This window comes from Temnothorax longispinosus, chromosome 4, assembly GCF_030848805.1.
Source record: "Temnothorax longispinosus isolate EJ_2023e chromosome 4, Tlon_JGU_v1, whole genome shotgun sequence".
Lineage (NCBI taxonomy): Eukaryota > Metazoa > Arthropoda > Insecta > Hymenoptera > Formicidae > Temnothorax > Temnothorax longispinosus.
Genome location: NC_092361.1, coordinates 19,629,572 through 19,645,265, shown reverse-complemented (window position 1 = coordinate 19,645,265; position 15,694 = coordinate 19,629,572). Strand labels below are relative to the sequence as shown.

Sequence of the window (15,694 nt, the reverse complement as noted above, 5' to 3'; positions counted from 1 at the left end):
TACGTATATCCGGAAATGGGCCGCTCCGCGTTGGCATGGGGTGAGATAATCCCGGAGGGTTGCCGGAGGGTTCGACCGTGTCACGCGTTCGCTGCTAGTAGGAGCGTTTAAATCAGAAAATCTACTACGATGCGGGGTAACACACAGTCATTCGATACGTTGCCGGTATTTACGCGATGGGACAGGCCGCTCCACGTAATTCGAAAGAAAAATACACACACTTCGAAAAGCCTCTTGCGTTTTCTGTTTAAACACGCGTTAGTATCGCGCTATAAATGTCACCGCGATATTCTGGAGCCGTTGGTTATCGATATAGCGTTGCGGTCTTGACGAATTGTGTAAATTAAATCGCAGATAACGCGTATGAAGAAAATTATGAATATGTACAGCTATCAAAATGTTAAATATAGAGCCGACAAAAAACCGATAAGAATGTTCAACATGGTTATATTTATTACTGGTAACGATGACTCGTGCATATTCGCGCACAGAGTATTTATTAGAAACCGCTAGTTAAGATTAGCTTCATCTACGTGACATGTCGTTACAATTGTACTGCAATTAAATATAATCTGCTGTAAAACAGGCAAATTTCACATTTGTTTTGACGTCTATAAAGTCCTCGCAAAAGTATACGAGAAATATGGAGCGTCAAAGAAAGTGAGAGAGATTAATATAAGATTGTAAATAACATTTCGGAGCGTATAAGTGAAAAATATATTGCCGCTCCAAAATCGAGAATTATTATATCTGAACGCTAAATTTTAATACATGTTAGATGCTGCTGTATGACATATCAATATTTTACTTACTAAAATAAGTTCAGAGAGAAATGAATTGTTAATATTTATGATCTCTTTCGTATCGTGAACAAAATCGTGTACATTCGCTATAAGTATACTATATATCGGATTTTTCCAATAACTGTCGGGCAACTTTACGTTAAATTTCCGTGAAATTTACTTGCCGATAAATAAAAACATTTCATCTGTCACATCACTGACACTGCGATTCTTAGAGCAAGCACACACGAATTCTAATTGACAGGCGGAATATCAAAGCAGGTTAATTACAGCGTGCTGTTTAAGAGTGTATTTCACGAGTACTCATACGAAATCGTCTGTTTCGATAACCGTTGACGAATCGGTACGTACATCAGGGACAGTTAATGAGGAAAAATTAAATTACCGAGTTTCTCTGACAATATTGACGAATAACGCAAGCTAGTGATATCCATTAAGACCGATGGTCATTTACCGTAAGTCCCATCACTAGAACTATTTGTATCGTTGACTATTAGTAAGAAAAAAAAGCGATCTGTCATTTCACGCAGGTAAAATGAGAAAAAATTAAAAAAGATTTAACATGCCCGTGGTTGACGAATGTATAGCTGTCAGTGCGCCGCGTGATTTATAAGTCGCTCGCTCATTAAGATAATTTGTACGTTTGAAACGTTTTGTCAAACATCACTATCAAGTGGCGAGTCTTGGGCACATCTCGAAAATAGAATTGCCCGCCAGTCAGCTCCGTAAATAATGTCGGTTAGTGGTAAATCTCCCACCGCAAAATCTTTCGGCACCTCGTCCGTAATTGCTCGTTGGTCAGATTCTCGGCCACTTGGCCGATTCTAGGGTCAAACGGCGAAGGTGTGAGGGTGGCTAACGTCGAAGTTTCCCTAGTGCGGTACTTGGTGTTTGGAGGATAGTTTAGCGATTTGGGGATGGCGCGGCCGACTTGCGGCAAAGTGGCCGACATAGAAGGGTGTTGTCGCTAGCTGATAAACGATAAAGCCCCACTGAAACGTGCCGATGTTAATGACTGGCCACAGGAAATGCAAACGATTGTCGCATCCTTTGATTAGCGGCAAGTCAACCACGGGACGAAAAAAGGAAGAAATCGGACAGATGTCAATGAACGACGACTCTCCGTAAAAAGTACAATATTTTACCGGATGTTTCAATAATTTATAATTTATCATGTTTTATAAAAGTTATAAATCAGTTCAGAAAAGGAACTCGATATGTTTCCTGTATTATTTATTTCAAAATGATGTAATTTTCAGACATTTTTTATTTTGAAAAACAAAGTACGATACGTGTTTATTTTAAATATTATCTTGCTTTTTCAATTCTTGTTTAGATTATAATTATTTGCTATTATTTGAGAATGACATTATATAACGCAAATTAATGTATTGATATTGTTAATAGAAACAGGTATAAGGATTAAATATGAATGTTAAGATTTTCTAACGCCATAATTGCATGAATATTGCTTGGAAGGCACAATGCGGTGCATTTTATTAGTTATTCTCTTTTAGCATGTAATAATGTTAAGGAACCATAATCGAACGTTGGCAACCCTCGCTCGTTATTACCCAACTACCGGTTTCCTATAAAATACACCCGCTTAATAACGCGCGAACTAGTACCGTACCGTCCTTCACCACGAGATTATGACCCGCGCGGCTCGGGACTATTAATGGCGCATAGTTTCATAATTATGTCTATTGATTAGGCTACGAGCTAATGACGTAGGCACGCCGTTCGTCTAACCTGATGGGAAAACCGAAGTTTCTTCAGATTAAATCTTCGCTATAGGCCTTAAATATCAGTTATATCGACAAAATTGTGTAATTTTATATTTTTATATTTTACTGTGATTGAAGAAAACATAAATAAAATATATGATTTAGAGAAAGAGAAAGAACGAATTAAGTGAAATTAATGTTTAATATAAGAGTCAGATTTTGTTGGCAGTATGATGCCATAATAACTGGTTATTGGTTAAGGATATATTTTTTTCAGTTATTTTAATAAACTTATCCCAAAATTATTCATATTGTAAAGTAACGTCTGAATAAGTATAACGCACCAAAACGTTCCCGACCAAAGTGTAAATCATGAAAGCGAATTAACTTCTCTCTCTCTGCGACGCGGTAGTTGAGCAGTGTGAATTCGTACTTTTAATTCGATGCGGTTTCTAAATCAAGCAAAGTTGCAAATGGCTTGCCATTTTAGAGGCATCATTAGATCAGAGCCATAACTAGTAACTAGTAACAAAAGGCGAAAGACTGTGTTTACAATAGAAATTATACGCTAGGTTCTTTTTGACGAGTCTCGAAGAGTAGTTTCTTTCATAGTAATTCAATAAACCAACGATGTGACAAAACGCGCAATGGAATAAAGTACATTGCTCCGTCTGGCGACGCGCAGAAGATTGCAGCGCAATTTTCTGACTCGCGGTACTATCGACGACAATCGAGTGAGTCTCCCAGCTCGTTAGCTTGGTACATTTCTCGACATCATCATATTGACTTTCATATTGACGCTGATTCGTCATTATTGCACAACATAAAAAACTCGCATTGCAAAAACGCTATTTCCGTGAATTATTTCCCTCCGTCAATCGAATTATTACTACTTCAAAATATTTTTTTATCACAAAGAAGATTTTGTCCAAAAGCCATTTGTTTTATTTGCACATGAGCACAGTCCTCAGCAAACTTTTTTCGAATGTGAATTGCAATGAAAGTTGAATCATCAAAATTCGAACGTTTCTCAAATGCGAACACTTACAAAATAGCGATAATAATTTGCAGCATATCGTTTTATAAACGTAGAATTAATATCAGATAACGATTTTTATGCCACAGTCGAATCCATCTAGTCGTGCAGTATTTTTTAAAATTAGGTCGTGTCGCGAATCCATCCTATTTCTATAAAACAAATCTGTAAAAAAATCGTTGCAACAATGTCTGCAATTTCGACGCGAAATAACAACTCTCAAGACCATGATTGAAAAAAACACTACATTCAATTCTAGTGATCAAACTTTCTGTTCACCGAACGGAAATTGCATTGACATATGTGAATGTGTATGTAGCGAATATAACTTCCTTTAGATAAGCATGCATGAATGCTGACAAATACACATTGACGTGCGGAGTATAAAGGACGCTTTTGCGTAAAAACATGTTTTCGCATGTCTGAATATGCATTTCGATGCTTAACAAATTTAATTCTTATTAACCTTTATATGCCTCTTTTACCAAATTTACTTTTTAACACGTACGTGACTTACAATGGCATATCTATTTGAGAACATAATTTTCCGGCGAAATAATAATTTCGATCGGCGATTGACATTGTTGCTGTTGTAGATTTGATAAATAAAATATCCCTCCCACACGCTCGGGCGTGAGTGTCAATCGCGAGCGCGAAAGGAAAAAGAAATACGATTCCTAAGTATCAGTTCCGGTCCGGTCCAGCAGCATCCGTGCGCGTGGAACGAGACCTCGGAGCGTACTCCCAATTAGGAGCGTGTCGGCCGTGAATGGACAAAAGTTTTGCCGTAGCTAGGCCCTCTCCTCCCTTCGTCTGCGGCCCCCACCGCAACGACGGAGCATCCCCTCCGCCGGAGATGTTTCGCGGCTCCGCGCAACGCGGCAGTAGGGGGGGAGGGGGAATCCCCGACGAGGTTCCCGAAATCCCCAAGAGACGGCGACACTTATCGAGGCGCGTCGCACGCCGCGACATGAGTCACGCGGACGTGAGCGGGAACGGAAGACCACGCGAGCGAGCAAGAACAAGATAGAAAGAGATAGACGTGCGGCGCGAGTGAATGAGAGAGGGAGAGAGAGAAAGAGAGAGAGAAAAGGAAGTTGCACGAGCCAGATGTCAAAGAACGAAAGAGTGTCTCTGACGCGCTCTTTTCCATTTCTAAAGACATATCGATCGCATCGCGCTTCGTTGCAAGACTTGATGAATAAGGAAATCCGATGATAGGAATAAATAGATTAAGCACATTGAGATGCACTTAAAATGTGAAATGTCGAATGCACAGAATTGGACAACGTACAATACACTTGTGATACACAAAAATGAGAGTCAATTTATTTTTCATCATTTCTTTTTATGTAATGGATTAAGTCTGTAGTAACAGTTTTAGGATATTTGTGAATGTCATTAAAACAACAATGCAACGTCGCAGATACTCCGTCGAAATTGTTAAAAATACGATATATTGCGTGTGCACATTGAGATCACGAACTGTAAATCACGAATGAATGTTTCATGTTGCTCGTAGGCTTGACTGCAATGCAATATATTTTGGATTTACGACGTGCAATATCATTAGCGCGGATTATCGTCACTCATTAAAAATTAATTATAGTAATTAGATATCACTATTAATTAAAAAGAAATTAAAGCAGCCAAGTTTAACAGAGCGGCTCGGTTATAAACCTGCTCGGATATTAATTATGCTTAGTGAACACTCGATTTATTTATTTATCTACATTACTCAGCGTTAATCATGATTTATAGATAGCGCAAAATATCACATCCAAATCATTTTATAAAGTGAAATATTCAGTTTACTTTTTTTTATTAACGATAATAAATATTAGTAATTAGCGATGTAACATGAAATCTAGCGACATTTTCAATATCAAATAGCTGGTATCCCCACATAAATATCTAAATTTATATCCCAGAGATATGCGTGTCATTTAATACAATATTGTTATAAAGAAATCTTTTAATTTCTCGTAATGCAGTTTATTGAAAATGTTGATTGCTAAAAAATTATCGATTTGGCACATGTATCCAGTAGGGACAGGCAAGAAATCGATGAGCTATAATATTATTACGATAATTTTTTTTTAATACGCCTTATTATTGATTGAACGTGAACCGTATACGACTCAGGCGCGACTTTAAACACTGATGCATTCAAACAGGGCGCAATGACAGTGGTATGTATACAAAAGGAGGACGAGAGCAAGAGAGGTCGATGAAGGAATCATTAGCGTGTTATACCGATACTGAGATACTGTATGGCGCGGCGTGTCGGCCTCGAAATAGAATACAGGGGCTTATTTCGGATTCGCCGTCTCGTTGGTTTAGTCCAGGCCTGGTCTAGACCTACGTACTAGACCGAGGTTTCGCTCGTTTTACGAGCTGCTAGTAAGCAACGTGGTCGGTTAGGCGCTGACTATATAAGCGAACGCAGGTGTACGCAGTACACGTATATATTTGCCATTCGCCTCCTTGCCTTATTAAAATACATAATGAACGAGCAGTCGGGGGGTGTGGGGAGCGCCCCTTCAGCCGTTACCTTACCGCGTTCATTTTTTCGACGACCCTTGATCGGTCTTCGCGAAACTAAAATGTCACGTTGGTAACTAACAATAAGTGCATTTGGGACAATGCGTGTAATTTAAAAATACTTGCTGCTATCGAAAAATTTTTAGTTTCTACGATAAGAATCATATTCATTGTATTAAGAACAATGGGGATAGCACAGCAGAGGAGAACAAGAGCGAATGATTGATCGCAAAAGCAAAAAAAAATTTGGTTTTTTATCGCAGCTTCTTCTGCCTATATATACGCTGTAATCGTATCGAAGACACAACGATGGCTAGAAAGATAAAACGATAACGATCTGCTGTTGCGAATAGGAATGCGAGTCATAATGCGACCGGGCGAGACTACTCGCGTGTAGACATGGACGAGGAATTCCGAACGATGAACATGGGGAGCTTAGCGAATATCTCATGGGAAGAAACAAGACGCGCCGTCGCGTCGCGGCAGTTTTGATCAGTAATATAAAATAACATTCACAATCGCGTGAGATAAGACCTGATAATATAATAACAAAGGTAATATACACGCGACGTAATCGTCGCCGAACAACTGGTCCACTTGGTCACGAAGAAGGGGAACGAGGTTTCTGTGGGGCACCCAGGGGGATTATTAATTTCCGCGGTCGTTATTTCTGAAATCGCGGTGATTTAGCTGTCGGTGCCGGAGCCGGTGAGCGCGGCTGCCTCGGCCAAACAGTGATTCACCCACACTCTAAAAATATCCAAATACACGCGTCGCGGGAGATACTCGCGCGCTGAGCACCCACTAACTACCGGGTGAAATGCCACGCGAGGGAGTACCGCCGCGCTCGCGGCGATAACGACTCACGTAGGCAGTATTGGCGTTAAATTATTTTCCCGTCGATAGTTTATTCGATTGCCGAGATGATGGACGAGACAACGAAATGATCGTATATGCATGCCGTGGCGCATGGGAATGCACGAAGATTTTATATACGTGCCAATAAGTGTGTGCATGTTTTATTGCCATATATAATATATTTTCCATGATGGTCGCGCTATGTAAAGTGAAACTTTCGACTTCTTTTTTTCTCGTTGTATAAGATATCGATTACAAGATTAAGGCAGATGTTACAGAACGATTTTATAAATAAATGACAGAATTTATATTGATCTTCTCACGATTCTTTTTGGCATTAATAAATTTTACGAGTATTTTTTAATTGCATTTGTGCATTTACGTTCTACTTCGTATAAACGGCGAAGGCAGAAGCGATCACGGAACCGGAGTATGCTCTCCCCCTCGGAGGCCTGGAAACGTCATTCTCTGTCGATTGACTCTGTAGTAAGCCGCTGGTGAAAGTGAGCACAAGCGTTCACTTCGCGGGTCATCGAATCTTAAATATTCTGCCGATGTATTAATTGTACGTTACAATTTAACAAAAAGAATATTTTTATTATTTTTGTATTATTATAACAAAATAGCTCCGTTATTATACAAATTGATTATTCATAAAAGGTAATTTAAATTCACTTTTCACAAGTTTCACACAATTCGTCTTACAAAAACTGAACTCTTGAAATAAAAACTTTGTGAAAGGTTTTAAAGTTTGCCGGAGTATAGCACCTTCTCACGAATACTTTCAGTGTTCGCGCAAAGTATGCGTGTGTATACCATTACACGAGTCATCTAGTACAACGTCGTCGCGAGATTCGAGCAAATATTTGTCGAGCTGTCTTACGGACGTCAATAAGCCATTGACCGTTCCGGCGCATCCCCGTAAACAAGATCTACAGAATACACCAAGAGAGAGAGAGGCTACTCCTTGTGAAATCTAAGAGCATATTTACAATCCGCGCGTTTCACGTTACACGCGCAGATAACGTTGCCCCGCTTCATTCCGTATATTATATCTGCGTTTCGACTAGCAAAGCGCGATACCTCTTAATTATCGCGACACGACCCACGTGACCTACGACCCAAAGTCCCGAACCCACGGCTCGCCCGATTGCACCCACGCGCGTACTTCCACAATCGACTCCGAAGAGGTTCTCGGGATGATCTCCGCGTATGATCTCTGACCTGGACACGCCGAAACCATAAACTTGAGGCTTAGTCGCGGTTCGATGCGAGGACTCGTAGGTATGTGTGTGGTCGAATAATACCTGGGTAGTGTAATTGCAAATTGGCACTGTAGACACTTTCGTGTCCGTCGGCTGCTCGTTTAGCAAATTATACCGAGTGTGTGTCGCGTTGAAGTAAATTATTCTGTGTACGTAACGTAAGAAAATCAATTTTTATTTAAAATTTGGATTTCGAACGGATCATCGTGTAACATCGAACGTTCTAACGTGTTGGTAGTGTCGCAAGTTGTCTGCGTCGCGTGTGCAACAGATGCGCCAGGCACGCGAGGCGCATACCTCCATGGGACATATGCGGGTCGCGAACTACGAACCTTCGTGAGACTCGCGAGACTCGCGAGACCTGTACACGATAGCAGAAATATTTGGCAAACCCACTGGATTCCGAAATTCGAACCTTATGCTCTTTTAGTTCGTATGTAATGTCACGCATACTAATTACTATTATATACGTACACGTTACATTACGAATCAACTATGCGAAAGGAAATTCACACTATCTCTATAATGTCTGCAGAATAAGATGCAATTTTGATAATGGATATTTCTGGCATTCTTAGTCCCCTATAAAAAATATTTTTTTTTTTATTAAATGAAACAAGTGTAAATTTTTTTTCTTATGCGAATTTGGAGAGCGCATAAATAGCGTATTGTTATATAATTTATTCGTCAAATTTTGATCAAGTGGGGAAGCTAGCTAGACAAATGTAAAATAAGCTCTTCCTCGTGAAGATGTTTCGAATAAGCGTGCAGAGAGTTTCGAATGCCAGTCGCTATTGTGCTTCGCATTCGGGACCTCCGGCGTTGAAAGAATCGCTATAAGAGCAGGGACGGAGCATCCAGAAGAGAGAAATGAGAATAAGCAACATCGGACAATATAAGATAAACAAAATTCAATGCATGTAGAAACGTAATGACAATGTCTGGTCATAATAATTTATTTTATTAATAGCATGCAGTAAAATAGATTGCAGTAAAATATTTGTTGTTTATGACAAATTAAGAGATCGGCAATTTTAATATTTTAATTCTTGATTGGTATAGCGTTTTGCAGTTTTTGTAATTTTTTTCTGAATCGTTCATATTTGAATAATCATTGCCATATACATATATACATTTTTTTATAGCAGAAGAGTTTCCGATTGACGATCATATTCTTTCTTTGTATGTCCCTACTTCCATCCCTCCATCTTTCACTCTCTCTGTTCCTTTTTTATTCCTCTTTGTCTCTTTCCCCTCTGCTCCTTCCCGCTTCCGAAAACTATTCAAAGGTCGCTTGGAGCGGTTCCAAAATTCCGAATCGCATGGGACGACATCGTGGCGATTCCTGCAGCGATTCGGGCTTAAGTGAATTCGGAGTGAGCCGTAAAGCGAGGCTAAATAAACTTTGGCCGCAAACGTATCTCGTATTCGGCCGCGTCTGATTTAAGGGAGCAATAACTGCGCGATCATTGCGCCTGGGCTAATTTACTCGGCGGATTCGATTTCGCGCCTCGCAAAAGTTTTCGCACCGCATGTTCTGTTCAATATCCTAATAACATTCCGCATACAGGATAGGAATTACCTCAAATCGATTTATTAAGCGCGCGAATAATTGATTTCATACTTGATAGTGTATCTCTGCTAATTTTAGACTCCGTTAGTTCCGATATTTACTATCAGCAACTGTCAGTACTGAAAATTTATAGTATACGTAAAATATAGATTTTTAGTACTGACAGTGAATATCGGAATGCAGCTTTTCTTTGTTATAACTATCTTATCTATCATAAACATTTATATAAACATTTAAAAGTTGAAAAAATTTCGATTTTTTTTCACGCATCCTCGTAAATTCTCTCATGTTCCTCTATTATATATATATTTATAATATAATTTTGCCAAGTGTTTAAAAATTTTGTAAATATTATTTTAGTGAATTTTTGTAAATATCTACAGACCTAAGTAAATCGTCAAACGATCAAATAATCACGAAATAAAAAAAGGTCATGCAAAGAACTATAATTCAGAATTTAATGGTTCAGCCGATCGAAATGAACGACAGAGGTCCACACACAGAGAGGAACGGTGACTAATATCGGCGGTTTATTTACGCGCGCGGAATTTACGATCACCGCGAAAAAATCCGACGTCTTATTCCTTCTTCCCGACGTCGACGTCACGATGGCAACGACGACGGAGGGCGTCGCAGGAGGGAGGCACCACGTCTGCGTTCTTGCACGCCTTCACATTGTCCGTTTACCGACGCAGGCGCGCGATGCACGCATGAATTTACGTTCGACAATGTGCAATTATTGCAGACAGATAACCGGAGCTGCTTTACATGATTATTAGACGTGCGAAGTGGACGCGGACGAGCGGGTAAACGCGAGGGAGAAAGATGGTGGGTAAAACGGCCAGGAGAAGAAGAGAGAGACAGGGAGAGAGAGGGAGAGAGAGAGGGGGGGAGGGGGATGCTCGTCGCTGACTCGAGGAGTTCAGCGAGCGAGCAATTACCTGGGAAACATAATTTACGGGAGATTGCCATAACAGACGAATACAAGCGCTCGCGGAACAAGCGAACCTGTTACATGCCATATTTCCACCTCATTTCACTCGTACACCCTTAACCCTTAATTCATTTTTCTAAGTGGTGTATAATTAGCAAGGAACATGGTATTACTCTATATTTTATTTTTCCCGCGATTACGTTTAATTAGCATGCACGACGCCATATGTTCATTGAACGCTATTTTCTACCCCACTCTATTATTAATTAATTAATTAATCATGTACGACCATAATATGCGATGCACCTGTGACTCCGTTTGGCAAATTTATCAGCAAAATGATATGAGACTCCTTTATTTAATTATTGATTAAATGGATATTGAAAGTCTTTAAATAGTTCTTGATAGATGTTACTAGGTTGAAGCTAAATGAATATTTCATTGATCATCATCCGAATATTAACGATTCTGTTTTGGCCTTATAAACACTGCTCTAAAGCAACGAAAAAACTGTAAGCAACGACGATAAATGTGTTTTGTATTTTTTTTATTTTTTAACCAACCGTCATGTTTCCAAGTGCTGCGACATAATGCTTGAACTAGTTAGATTCCGACAATCCGCAGAAGATCACTTCCGTAACGCCGGGCACGTTATGTATTTACCGGCGCGCCAGTAAATCGTGTAAAACAACTGGACCTCGCGCGGAATGCGCAATTGCGGGTCCACAATTGAATACCCGAAACGAACGGTCGAACGGAAGAGCATTTGATAAGCAGCCGGAAGTTGGTCGCGGGCAAACACCCAGCTTTCCTCTCGCCTCTGATAGCACGCCGGCGACAGCTGGCCGACATGGGCTATATGGTCCATTCGTTCTCTCCACAAAATTGCCGCGGCAATTTGCAAGTAAATATTCGCGATCGACTTTCCATAATTAAGCTATATTCGGAACTATGCGATCGAAACGAATAAAATATGCACATTATTATTGACGTTGACCAAGAAATAAAATTGGTTTTCAGATGAAATCTTTAATTTATGTACGGTCTAGTTTCAAACGATTTATAGAAATATAATTACATATTTAATATTAAAGTAAAACGTTTCGGTGAGAAAGGTTATTCGTATTGTGCTTGCAGCGTTCGAATAATCGTGAGCATTTGCAAAAAATATTACATATATGTAATATGGTTTATTGCACTACGAACATAAAGTAGTATAATATATGGTTCTAATGTGCTCTGGAAAGATACAATTCAATTGTTTGGTCGGAGCAATTGATATAATAAATTTATGACCAAGCATTGACATCAAATGAATAGGGCAATCATATATCGAATCACTTCGCGAAATGGTATAGAAGGAGAGGGTGAACGATATAAAATAAGGTCGATGACTATCTATTATTTGTCGCAACATACGAAGGAGAGACGTATCGAATATCGCGTTATCCAAACGTGGACTTTCACATTTATGGATAATAGATACATGAAAGCGGTTTTTATTCGCGACGGTCTTCGGCGCTGCGAACGTCTCGAAAGATTCGCCTCGGTCTCCTTCTGTCGAACGTTTGCTACAACGCGCCGCACGCACACGTCAATGCGCGCAATGGTGGGGTCATTGTGGGCTGTGCATGCTAATCATCGAGGTCGATTTGATCCTCTACTACAGGATCACGAGCCGGATCCGGTCATCGGTGGAAAAGGAAACCCGCTATCGACAATCGCCGAGCCCCAGCCGTCTCGTTTTATGCATGTAAATTCATCCGGACGTGACGTGGTGAGCGGCAGGTTTCGCGGCCGTGTGACAAGCTAAGGCCAGAGCCCCCGCTGATCGGCGTCCATTAAGTCGACACGACGCGGGCCACGAGACGGCCTTTCGATCTTGCGCGTTTCCAGATTTTCCTCACTCGCCACGATAACAAAGCCGCGAAGCTCGAGCAAACGATACGGATAAGACTCACACTTCGCGCGAGTGAGTGCGCGGGCAAATGTGCTCATGCCTAACATATAATTGAGATCCATCGGACGAGCCTCTACACTCTAGCGAGATATTAACGACGGTGCATTGTCATTGCGACAATAGTCGCTTCTTTCGGTCCGATATAACTCACAGCGACGATTTTTACTCAACGTTTTTTCACCTGAAGGTATTCCGAGATGTTCTTCATTAAAAATAGCTTCGATACTTTTATCGTTCGAACTTGGATAACGTCATCAAAATTATTGATAATCAATATTTACTGTCTTATCTGGCAAAGCGCCATATAATGCATGACATAAGCGCCGACGCGGTGTTAATGCGATGCGCGCGTGGTAACTGATGCAGATAACTTTTTTTCATCTGTTCTAGCCACGGTTTGATGATGGAATTGTATTATGCAATTGCGTCACTATGCACTTGTTTACGCAAACATCATGTTCCGTTCGTATTGCTGTAACTTATTATCTTTCGAATTCCTGACTTTTCTACAAAAAAACCAGAACTCGCAATTATATCTTTAATTAATTCTTGCAGCTGTTATTATTACGCAAAGTAAACATAATTAATTGACAAAATAGATTTTCTTTCTGCCTCTGTTCCGTATATCCAATTAATCATTTTAAATGATTATTATGGACATGCAACAGAAATTAGTGCACGGAGAGATCGTACAGTATAGGCAAAATGCGCTGCTGTTGTAGAGTTAACAATGACCGTCTACTGGATTAAAGTTAAATCATTTAACTGGAAGTCGTATAATGTACTTTCGTGAGCGATAGGAGAGAATGTTAATTAATGGCCGCAAGTTGGCGCGACATCGGACTTGCGCTACTGCAGGTGTAATACGCAAGTGCCTAATGTAGAGAACTTCGGTGAGACTGGGTATCGCAAGCAGACGGAGTCAGTTAGAATTGAAGGAACTTTTCGCCGAACGATAAACCGATTTGGCGAGCTGACGCTAGTTAGCCGGACACGAGACAGCCATATACGCGCCCGGCCCATTATCCTGTTTCGGACGCGACTGTAATTAAGCCTGTTTCCAAGGATTAGCGCGCGCGCGCGCGCGCGCACGTAGTGAAATGTCCTCTCGGGTGAGTTACCTACCTTTCTTTTTGACCGCGGCTCCATTACAGTTCGAAATGACCGACCGTAACTCCGCAAACGCGCTCAAGTTAGCGCAAGTTAATTGTAAAAATTGATACAGACGTCATCAGGTTGAAGATGGACCAATGTTTGATTAATTTATTTGGAAAAACTGTCAATTTACAATGTTGTCAAATTTTCTATAATTCTCACAAAATATCAGTAAAAAGAATTATAGTCGTTGATTTAAAAAATAAATTTGCAAGTGATTAGCTTGAACCTAGTCGGACTTTTACTCTGTTTTTGTGATACTGTACTCTCAGTATGGCGAACAAGTGCATAGTGGTAAGGCGCGCTCGCACTCGGGGATCCCTTTTTTTCTAAATTGTATCTATTGGCTCGAAGCGATTGAAAGTAATTGAATGAAGCGGCCGGTTATTTACGAACGTTTAAGCGGAGCCAACTATCTGTCCATTCATTCGGTCTTGTCCCTTCATTCATTCATCATTCACTCTCGCCGGTGTACGGTCGTTGCATGTATAGCAGTAGTAAAGGCCCATTCAATTGATCGGTGATTGTCTAAATTATAAGATTGCTATACAATGGCTCTCATCTCGACCTATTGGGGTCCCGTTCGCCCGTTGCGTCACCACTTTATAGGACCGGATCGTAAGCGCGATCGTATTAAAAGTGTATCTACGAAATCGGTCGATGCTCTCGCTCTCGATCGTCGGAAAAGATCCGCGCTCGATCGCGCCGAAAGTTACACTCGGTGATCGCGAAGAACGCTTTACGCTCGAGTGTGCGGGGAAAGTCACGTTGCGGATACTCATTCATGGAAACCACTGGTCACCGTGCACGGAGACAGGATTAACCGTCTGCTGTTGACAACACGATGACACGTGGGAAATCTATTAGGCAACGTTTGTGCGTCTGGTCTTTTCTCTCGGCATTTCAAAACCATTTAAATATCGTAAAATAGCAATTATATTTTTAGAATTAATTATGAGGCTGTGTCTGCGAGAAGTAATTTTTTTTAGTTTCCTATCTTGTATGAAATATGCTAGCAATTAAATTATTGATAACGGCAGTCTCGTTACAAATCGTATTGTATAGTGTATTTTACTATTGATTTTTTAATTGATTTTCTTAATGCTGTTTTTTTCACATAAAAGAAAGAGAGTCAAATTTATGAAATTTATTTAAAGATTGAAAATAATTATTAATCTTTAAGTAATAAATTATTTTTCGGTGTCTATAATATCCGAATAGAGACTGAAATAATTCTGTAAATTCTAATAATAACGTGACAAACGGCGAAATAGACTTTACCGTGACAATTGTTCTTCCTCGAGGTCGATGAACATTTCACCGAGACGAACGTCTTGGCGAGTCGACCGAGTGCCGTCTCGCAATTTTACGAGTTTACTCGAGTTAGATCTTGCACTGCGATTTGTGAAAGCTTAATGCCGCCACTTCCCTTGCACACTGCGCTGTTTATGTCCCGGTAAGCGCTTTCCCTGATCGCGGTCTTCGAGGGGAACGATTCTAGGAACGTTTACCGAAACTACCCTGGTTCGCTACAAATTTTTACCTGTCCCTTACCTGTCCCTTATCGTTGTGCTTATGATGGATGAACACTTTTCATTAGTAAGTAACATCTCCGCTGGCTGCACTAAATACTTTTACTTAAATACTTTTACTACGGATAAAGCAAAAAACGGCGTTTTGAAAAACAACTGGCCTCAGCTGCACATCAGTGCATTTACCTTCGATTCTTTATATTCGCATACGTGATGCCATTGCGCATGTACATTAAATATTAACATAAATTATATTTGGAATAATGTTACGAAATTGTCAAGTCTTTAATAAATCTTTCGAAATTTG

At 40.2% G+C, this 15,694-nt stretch overlaps 1 protein-coding gene and 1 long non-coding RNA gene across 7 annotated transcripts in view; one reads left to right on the top strand and one right to left on the bottom strand.

Moving 5' to 3' along the window:
* The window catches only part of Cut (homeobox protein, cut), a 136,557-nt gene that overhangs the window by 9,493 nt on the left and 111,370 nt on the right, over positions 1–15,694 (top strand). The gene's annotated exons all lie outside the window — the stretch shown is intronic.
* Positions 1–15,694, bottom strand: part of LOC139812237 (uncharacterized) — a 170,322-nt gene that overhangs the window by 136,498 nt on the left and 18,130 nt on the right. The gene's annotated exons all lie outside the window — the stretch shown is intronic.